Consider the following 9,503-nt stretch of genomic DNA (forward strand, 5'->3'; position numbering starts at 1 on the left):
AGATTGTCAGATAAATTCGTTCGTTTCGTTCCAATGTTATTTGAATTAAACGAAAAATATTATTGTAGTGTTTTGTGGGTTTCTTTTTTATCTCTATTCCTCTACAATTTTTGCTTACTGTTTGTGAAATTTGAATAGATTTTCTCTTTTCATACCTATGACTTTGGAGTGCCAAGGAGAAAGAGAGAGAGAGAGAGAGAGAGAGAGAGAGAGAGAAAGAGAGAGAGAGAGAGAGAGAGAGAGAGAAGAAAAAAATGAACATTTTCGACACCTGTTTCTCTTGGCTTTTAATCAAGGTTTTAAAGCTGCCAAAGCAGGTCGAGACATTTGTGCTGAGTATGGAGAAAATACTCTTGCAGAAAGAACTACACGGAAATGGGCTTCACGTTCCAAGGAGGGGAAATTCGTCCTCACAAAATCTTCGCATTCCGGCTGACCTATTCAGTGAGAATCGATTGAACAAACTCATCCACAAAGATCCGCGCCTATCCACTAAGGAATTGGCTCAGCAAATGGGATGCTCTTTTGATATGGTCGCCCGTCACCTTCATTCAATGGGTAAGGTCCTAAGGCCCCGACCGGTGAAACAGCGTGCTTCTTCAAAATGACAATGCTCGCCCCAGGTGGCCAATTTGACCAAAAATGCTTTTCAAGATCGTGGTTGGGAAGTTCTACTGCATCCACCTTCTCCTGATATAGTACCTTCAGATTATTACCTTTTTCAGACACTCTCCAATAGTCTGCGAGGTTCTTTTGTTCAACGACGCTGAAAATGTGGCTCGATGAATTCTTCGAATCAAGACCAATAATTTCTACAGTCAAGGTAGTGACAAGCTCCTGGGACGTTGGCAAGAGAATTAAAAAACAAATTGTAAATCAAAAATAAGGATTAACGAACGAATTTATCGGGCAACGCAATGTATATATTAATTACAGTGTTGTGCACAAAAATCTATGAGGAGCCGTTAAAAACAAAGTAGGGTAGCTACCATGATGGAAGCCTAATTCGTGACTGCTTTATGCACCAGCAGAAGTTGGGTACGCCTTCTCGGAAAAGCGTGCAAGAAGCCAGAAAACTATTCGTTAGGAAACTGATTCCTTTTTCCCGCACATTATAATAGCGTAGAAAAAACATGTTTACGTTATTTAACCTACAGCAAGACTTTGTAATATATATAACACACATACAATTGCATTAACATTCTCTAAATCATTATACCGATTTTCAGATTTTAGCTCGAATGATCATTGTATTTGCCGATACATTACGTTCAGTCTGACTTGGTCCACACACCCAAGAATCTCCCTATTTTGCACATTAGTAGTTCAATGCAACGGTAGCAGTGATAGACAAGAAAACCACGCCAAATAGTAAAACAATAAAATCAGACGACAGTAGTGATGTTTTGTATTGAGAATTGAGTAGTAATGAAATTTAGAAGGCTAAATTATTCAAAATTAAATAGTTTCCCGATGAGAAGACCCATATTTGCACACACATTTCTGGATGTGTTTATGATATGTTTTATATATTGTTGTTTTGATGGAAAACTGTTTCTAAGCGGAATACAAGCTCATAGAATCTTTGATAGACGTTATACACACACACACACACACACACAGAATAATATCAACTACCATACAACGTAAATCCTTAAGTTATTAAATTTTTCTCCGCCTCAAGAGGAATTATAATTACCAAATGCCAATTTAGACCAACTCCATATGAGAAGGGGAGATAATCTCAAGATCCTGAATTCTCCAAAGCTGACATGCCATTAAAAGAAAATAACAGGCTTATTGTCAGGAGATAAGAGGACAGTCGTGGACACATTTTTCTGGCCCAACAGCCGTCATCAACTCATCAATTGCCAAATATTATTTCCAGTAGTTACGAACGAGCAAACTGGCAGCAATTGTGGAGCGTTGATTTTTGTTGTGTTCGCTCTAAGTGTGTGGCATCCAAGCGCCGAGTTTCGGAACCTTGCCCATTGAGGGAAGGTGGTTCACCTCAGATTTATTTTAAAATCACAATCCATCTACTCCGCCAATTCTCTGATCATTTGACGTGGATTTTCTGGCCCAACAGCCGTCATCAACTCATCAATTACCAAATATTATTTCCAGTAGTTACGAACGTAGGACTTACATTAAAAAGACAAAGAGTAGAGCATAGTGGAACAGTCCAAACGATAACCCCCACTGGCTTGCCTATTTTGGATACTCTTCGTCATTTGATTGATTTGATGCAAGGAATGCACGAGATTGTGTAAAGATGTGGAAAGTTTTGATATAGACACGAAATAACAATTTGGAACTGGAGAGATGAAAGTATAGTATAGACACCGTAGGGTTTTACTCATCGATAACAAGTACCTCCTTCATAAAGACATACGATTCGCATCTAGGCATACATCTATAACCACAGAAAATTATGGTAAAAAAATATAGTAAATTTTATACGTTCCCACGAGTAGCTGCAACGGCACAGCAGTGTTTGAACTCGTCGGCCTATTTCTCTTGAGTGAGGTTGCAAAAATGTACTCTGCACATATATTTTAAGAGTCTTAAAAATCTTCCATTTGCGCTGGATTCAGATACAGTTAATTATTGTCTAGATTGGTGTATCTTCTAACCAAGGTTTAAGAAAAGGTGACTGTGAAATATAAATTTATGATAAATAAAAGTCAACTGATAACTTTCATTAAGAAAAAGTCGGCGAACTGGTAGAATCGTTAGCACGCCGAACAAAATGCTTAGTGGCATTTCGTCCGTCTTTACATTCCGATTTCTAATTCCGCCGAAGTCGACTTTGCCCTTTCATCCTTACGGGGTCGATAAAATAAGTACCAATTGAATACTGGGGTCGATGTAATCGACTTTCCCCCTCCCCTGATATTGCTGGCCTTGTATCAAAATTCGAAACCATTATCAAGGAAAAAGGCGATGAGGTGGCAGAATCGTTTGCACACCGAACAAAATGCTTAGCGGCATTTCGTCCGGCTTTACATTCCGAGTTCAAATTCTGCCGAGGTCAACTTTACCTTTCATTCTTTTGGGATCGATAAAATGAGTATCAGTCGAGCACGTGTGAGGATGTAATCGAGTAGCTCCCTCCCTGCAAAATTTCGGGTCTTGTCCCTAAAGTAGATAAGATTATCAAGAGAAATAATATTCACACTTGTAGTAAGATGGTATTTATGAGATTATATTCTGACATAACATCTGAGAGGAGGTTGTTAGGAGTATGATGTCTTGAGATATACCTTGACGAAATGTTGTTGGTTTATTTCAGGAAATATCTCAGCGAACAAGTTTTTAATGTATGAAGTGAGGCTGAACTGTCAAAGTACCGTTGCAAGACATTGTAGAGGCCCTCATTTTGGAAAGATTTGCAAGTTGGAAAAAAAAAGCTCTGATGTAATGTTCTAGAATAAAACGAAAAGAAGAAATGGATATCAATCTTTATAGCGTTCAGTTCTGATTTATGGCCATTCAAGATAATCTGGACATTTTAGTCCTATTTAAGAAATCATCAAGTGTTATTTAGATACTTCTAAGTTTAAGGCGGCGAGCTGGCAGAATTGTTATCACGCTGGACGAAATGCTTAGCGGTATTTCACCCGTCGCTAGGTTCCGAGTTCAAATTCCGCCGAGGTCGACTTTGCCTTTCGTTCTTTCGGAGTCGATGAAATAAGTGCTAGTGAAAGACTGGGGTCGATGTGATCGACTAGTCCCCCTCTCCGCAAATTTCAGGTCTTGTGCCTTTAGTATAAAGGATTATTACAACCCAGTTTAAGGCGGCGAGCTGGTAGAATCATTAGCATACCGGGTGAAATGCTTAGCGGTATTTCGTCTATCTTTACGTTCTGAGTTCAAATTCCGCCGAGGTCGACTTTGCCTTTAATCCCTTTGGGGTTTATAAAATAAGTATCGGTCAAGCACTGGGAACTATCCCACTCTCCCGAAATTGCTGGCTTTGAGTCAACATTTGAAACCATTATTACTTCTAAGTTGAATTTTCTAGCGGTTATGTAAATCGATAACGTAGATGAAATCTATTTAATTTTTAATTAAAAGTCACTTTCTTTGTGGTCAGTAGTCACGTATATCTTCTTGGACTATACCTGCATAGTAACATTATTTTATGAAATGTAAAGATTTTGAGAGAAAAACCATCAGAAGTCCATGTATTTATTTATCTCATTTACCTTCGCTGGACAAATGGAGGAAACTACATTGAAGCACAGCTTTCTCAAAGATCATAAATATTTCTTTTTGTTGGTTCAGCTGCTTATTTACTAATAATGGTACAACTATTTCGTAGTTAATCTGATTTATTATTATTCACAAAGATTCCATCAGCTATTATTTATATCGTTTGTCAGAAATTCTCTTCTAACGAGTTCGAGGTAATTCCAATTTCTACATTTTATTTCACTGAATCATTCTTGAAAGATTAACAATCAACTTTTCATATTTTATTGACGCTTATTGCAATCTCTTCATTGTTCTTAGCATCCTGCATATTTGTGGAATGCATTATCTTCAATTTCAGAGTCACTGACTTGTACGCTGCAGTGGCAACAGACGTCTGTAAACAAGCTGCATACGAATTCAGTTGCACTGTAAGCTCCACTGTAATAATATTTGGTAAATGTCTTGAATTTATATCAGAACATATTTTGATATCTCTATTTTTCAGTTATCAGTAGAGGGCGTCGACCGGAGGTGGTATTTGCATTTCTTTATTAAAAAAAAAAATTTTCTTAGTCACATGCTATAAATTATTGGCGTTGCACAATTCTCTCCTCGTATATCTGTTGTTCGCCCACTTCCTTTCTCTTCTATCTCTATAAAAAGGTCGATCGACACAGGTTTAATGGGGAGGATGTAATTTCTCTAGCTTTGTGTTAATAACCTTTAAGGATATTTCGGTCGAGTTCAAAATATATGTTAAACTACTATCTGGTAGTTGGATTTAATTCCTAAAGCAAATGGAGTCGATTTGTGTAAGTCGTGATAGTGTTTCGTGGGAAATCAACTTTCACTGTTTATATTACGGGTTAGTTATACATTAACAATCTTTCTTAGACAAATTAAAACGCTGTAACCCTTAATATATTTTTTCATAATTAACGGAGTTGACTGAAAGAAGAAGCAAAGAAAAAAAACGAAGTTGCCAAGCAATTTTTTATCTTTTATATCTCAAATATTTGCTTACATACGAATTACAATTTCTTGCTTGTTCGATCAGAGAATAATACTAGATAACAAATTGAAATTAATACAATTTAATACAACTTATGATGATAATGCAGTTTAGGATAATTAATAGAACGGTTCCGTTAATAATTAGCTTTGAATTGAATTCATAGTTTCAGTGGTCAACAGTGAGTCCTGTGCGTGGTATTGGCATGTCCTGGTCATCAAAAAAGTTTCTTGGCAACCATTAGACATACAGTAATCCCTCGCCATATCGTGGTTCACCTGTCGTGGTTTATTATTTAAGCTTATGTCGATTCCTCCCTGGTGATGTTTTGCGTTTATGATAAAACTAGCAGATGTGCCCGGCATTACCGGGATGTTAGCAGCATAGTTAGAATTGATCTATGTATACAGTTATAATACGTAAAGATTTCTGAAAATAAAAGAAAAGGAAAGGTTTTTTTTTTGCTAAAGTAAAACGTTAAACTTATTGCACACATTGTATGGCAACATGTCTAGAATTTGACCATGAAATGAGAGCAAAGGTACTAATGTAATAAAGTAAGCGCACAAAAAACAAACAAACAGAAAATTCACGGTGTAATCAAAATCATTTCGGTTGTAGGTCCTTGTTAAAGCAGTCTTGTTCACCACGCAAAACAAAACATAAATACAGAAAATTAGATACTTGCGTTATGCTTATGCCGAATCCTGCAGTGTGCAGCATTAATAAAAAAAAAGACCGGGAGTTCAGTTTACAGAATCTCGTGGTAGACAATATTCTTAGTTGCACCTCGAGGAACGAATGCGAACAGATTGTCTTTCCTCCCAACTCTGGAGCAGGCAACGCACAACTGCCCGTGTGAGAAACACGGCTGTTCCAGGTGAATTCCCGCTACGGACAAAGTATGACCTTGCGATTTATTGATCGACATTCCAAAACTGATGCGAATAGGGAACGGGAGCCTTCTGAATGAGAAGAGGGTACCTGATGTGGACGGAGTAAGTGGAATCCGTGGAATGAAGACGTCCTCTCCTTTACCACATCCAGAGAGAATTGTTGCCCCAATGACATGCACCATCATCTTTTTTTACCACCAGGCGTATTCCATTACAGTCTGGGTGGTTCTAAGTTTTGCAGTAGCATAACTGGATGGCCCACTTTGAGACTTCTTTGGCGAGGAGGTAATCCAGGGAGTTCTAAAGAATTTAGGAATTCAGTGGTATAATGGACAACTTCTTCAGGACTTTGAATTGTGTCCATACTTATAAGTGTGAACGCGCTCAAGAAGACACTGCAAAAGGTGCTCATTGATTCTATTTGCAGTGCTATTCCTAGGAGCAAGTATTGCTCTTTCACATAACCAATCATGGTTTTTGTAGTCTTCCTGCAGATTAGGAAACACTGCCGTTGTCAGGTCACCAGCAGTGTTGACAATGTTGCAAACCCGATCGACTTCCATTCCTCCATTGGAATCCAGAGGCACCTCGCCATCCCCAGTTTTCAGAATGCCCGAAGAAAATGAAGCAGACATATGGTCTCCATACAGTTGAGCCCGCATGTTGGTATGAAGTTTCAGAATTTTGACATGTCACCATAATGGTGAAGAATTTAGGCACACTCGCGTTACATCTGTCCTTTCCTTTAGGAATAACAGGAAGAGTTTGTTTGAAATCACCGGATAATAAGAAAGTTACACCTCCCATTGGATCCTCACAGTCTCTTATATCTTGTAAGGTCTTCTTAGGTGCTTCCATAGCTCCTTTGTGCGCCGCAGTACATTCGTCCCATACAATTAGCTGGCACCTTTTAAGCACTTTTGCCTTTGCAGAGCTTTTGCTGATATTGCACGTAGGTGTTTCAGATGTTGTCAAATCCAGAAGAAGCTTGAAGGTAGAGTGTGGTGTCCTGCCACCGGGTAGGAGAGTTACCGCAATCCCAGATGAGGCCACTGCAAACGCGATCCCCTTGTGCTGCATTACTTTAGCACGAAGAAGTTTCTTCACGAATGTTTTCCCTGTCCCTCCAGGTGTGTCCAGGAAGAAGATGCCACATTGTCGGGGGTGAATGTTGTCAACGATGGTGTTATAAGGCTTGTTGCTGGTCTGGAAGTAATTTCGGTTTCAACAGCGTAGCTAGTAAGAGCATCAGCGTCGTAGGATATTTCCTTTATGATATCTTTGGGAAGGACATTGGACTCTGTGCGGGCGACTTACGGTAGACCATACGTTGGTAGTGTATTTCCAGCCGTTGAAATAACCTTGTCTTCAATGTCAATGAAGACTGTATTGCAGAATTCATCACTGAAGTCTACTTCCATGTTAGGAAAAGGGCAGTTGGACTTGATATTTAAATCCTCAGACATGTCATCCCGATATTTGAGCCACAAAGCGGCGGGATAACAAAGTTCAAATGTAGGCAACAATACAGCAAAAAGTGTGCTCATACTCCTTGGTGATTGCGAGGTGGCGCAACCTTGCAGTAATCTATGTTTATTGCAGGCTTCCCTATATGTAGCCGAAACATGCCCGTCAACAGTTTTTAGGTCAACGAAACTCGTTGGTCCTCTGACCTGATGCAAAAGGAGACGGAGGTAGAAACACTCTTGCTGGCTTGGGTGCACTGTGTACACTCGACCTAGACAACTGTCAAATCTTATGCCTGGCTGTTCACCAACAGGTTAACCTGGCTTTCTTCGTGTCCATTTCTTTATTTGTTTGTTCCATGTGTAGTAGGATGGTTCCGAATGAAATTGAGTTTCGCTTTCCTACTTGTTCATGATAGTTACCAATAAAGTAAAGTTGAAGAAACTGAGGTTCCTCATCCGTAGAAGGTTGGAGTGGTCCAATCCTATGGTAAACCTGTCCCTGTACTTTAAAAGTAGGCATAAAAACCACCATCACTGACAATGTTTGCCCCGAAAGATGTCATTTGGAACGCACAATTGTACTTTCTGATGTTGTTGAGGTAATGTTTTGAATCTGATAATAAACCTAATATAAGAAGCTTCAACAGTTGAGGTGGATTCTCGAGGATGGGTAATTTAACCTTTCCATTAGAGCAACACATTCCAGGATTTTCTTCTGACCACTTTTTGGCGGAGCAGTGTTGGCGAATGACGGACATACTACCAATTAGTATGTCAGGTAGAACAGTATAGTTACAATTTGGATCATAGTTGAACGCCTTATACGACTATCGTGAAGAACATACCTTTGAAATAACCTGCCTAGTAGCTCTACGAATTACATTACTCTCAAGCCAGTCATCTCGATCAGTTGGTGTTTCTGCAGCTTTAGCAGCAGCAGTATTTCTGTTCCGACGTACTCTGCGTTGTCCGTCAGTCTCTGTTGCTCGAGCAGCAGCAGCAGCAGCAGCAGTAGTAGTCGCTGCAGCATTTCTCTTTCGATGTATCAAACGTTGTTCATTGGTAGCTATTGTTCTTGCAATAGCTCTTCTGAAAGCATTTTGGGTTAACCTACTATTAGTTTCGTCTGGCGTTTCATTAGCTCGCCTTTTTTTTTTTCCAATTTCAAAATTCGCGCAGTGTTGCACCCGATTGAAAATCGAGATCGTCTAGGCATGGTTATTGGATATCTTTGAATCGATAAAAAAAAACAAAAAAAAAAAAACATACACAATTGGTGACAAATAGATTTTTACGCCTTATGTATTCCAGCATTACATAAGAACCGAACATGGCTAATGGAGCATGTAGTATATTGGGTTGTTTAAGTATATTCTTTTAACAATAATTACGAAGGATGTTAAAGGTAAAAGGATATGCAGTGAAATGATGGTTTAAATGAGAGGCAAGCTTGTCTATAAATACTATTTATAGGCCCCAAAAAGTTTATAATGACTTCCCAAATAATGTTTTGGCAAAAAACTGAAATGAAAGGTAAAATAGGATAAGATGTGTAGGTTTGGGCTATTTAAGTATGGTTGTAAGCCTGGCTACTGATGCCGGAATTTATTGGTAGAAGTTAAAGGCCGATTAAAAAAATAGAATGCAATATCAAATGCTTACTAAGAAGGTGCGATTTCTGCAACTGAGCTTCTGGTTTTGTTGACTCGTATTGCGTGTATACGTTCAGGAACTGATAAGTATTGATTTTCTTAACACAACTTGCATGTGAAAAAAATCGATAGTGCATGCGAATTTGATTAAACGTTGAAAAATGCACGTGTGATTTAACTGCAGTGATAAAACTCTGTATCCAGTTAAATAAGATGAAATTTCGCGAGCTGTCTTTAAAGTAGCATTATTAATTATGTTTAACACCGTGTAGTT

This window comes from Octopus bimaculoides, chromosome 5 (assembly GCF_001194135.2).
Source record: "Octopus bimaculoides isolate UCB-OBI-ISO-001 chromosome 5, ASM119413v2, whole genome shotgun sequence".
Taxonomy (NCBI): domain Eukaryota; kingdom Metazoa; phylum Mollusca; class Cephalopoda; order Octopoda; family Octopodidae; genus Octopus; species Octopus bimaculoides.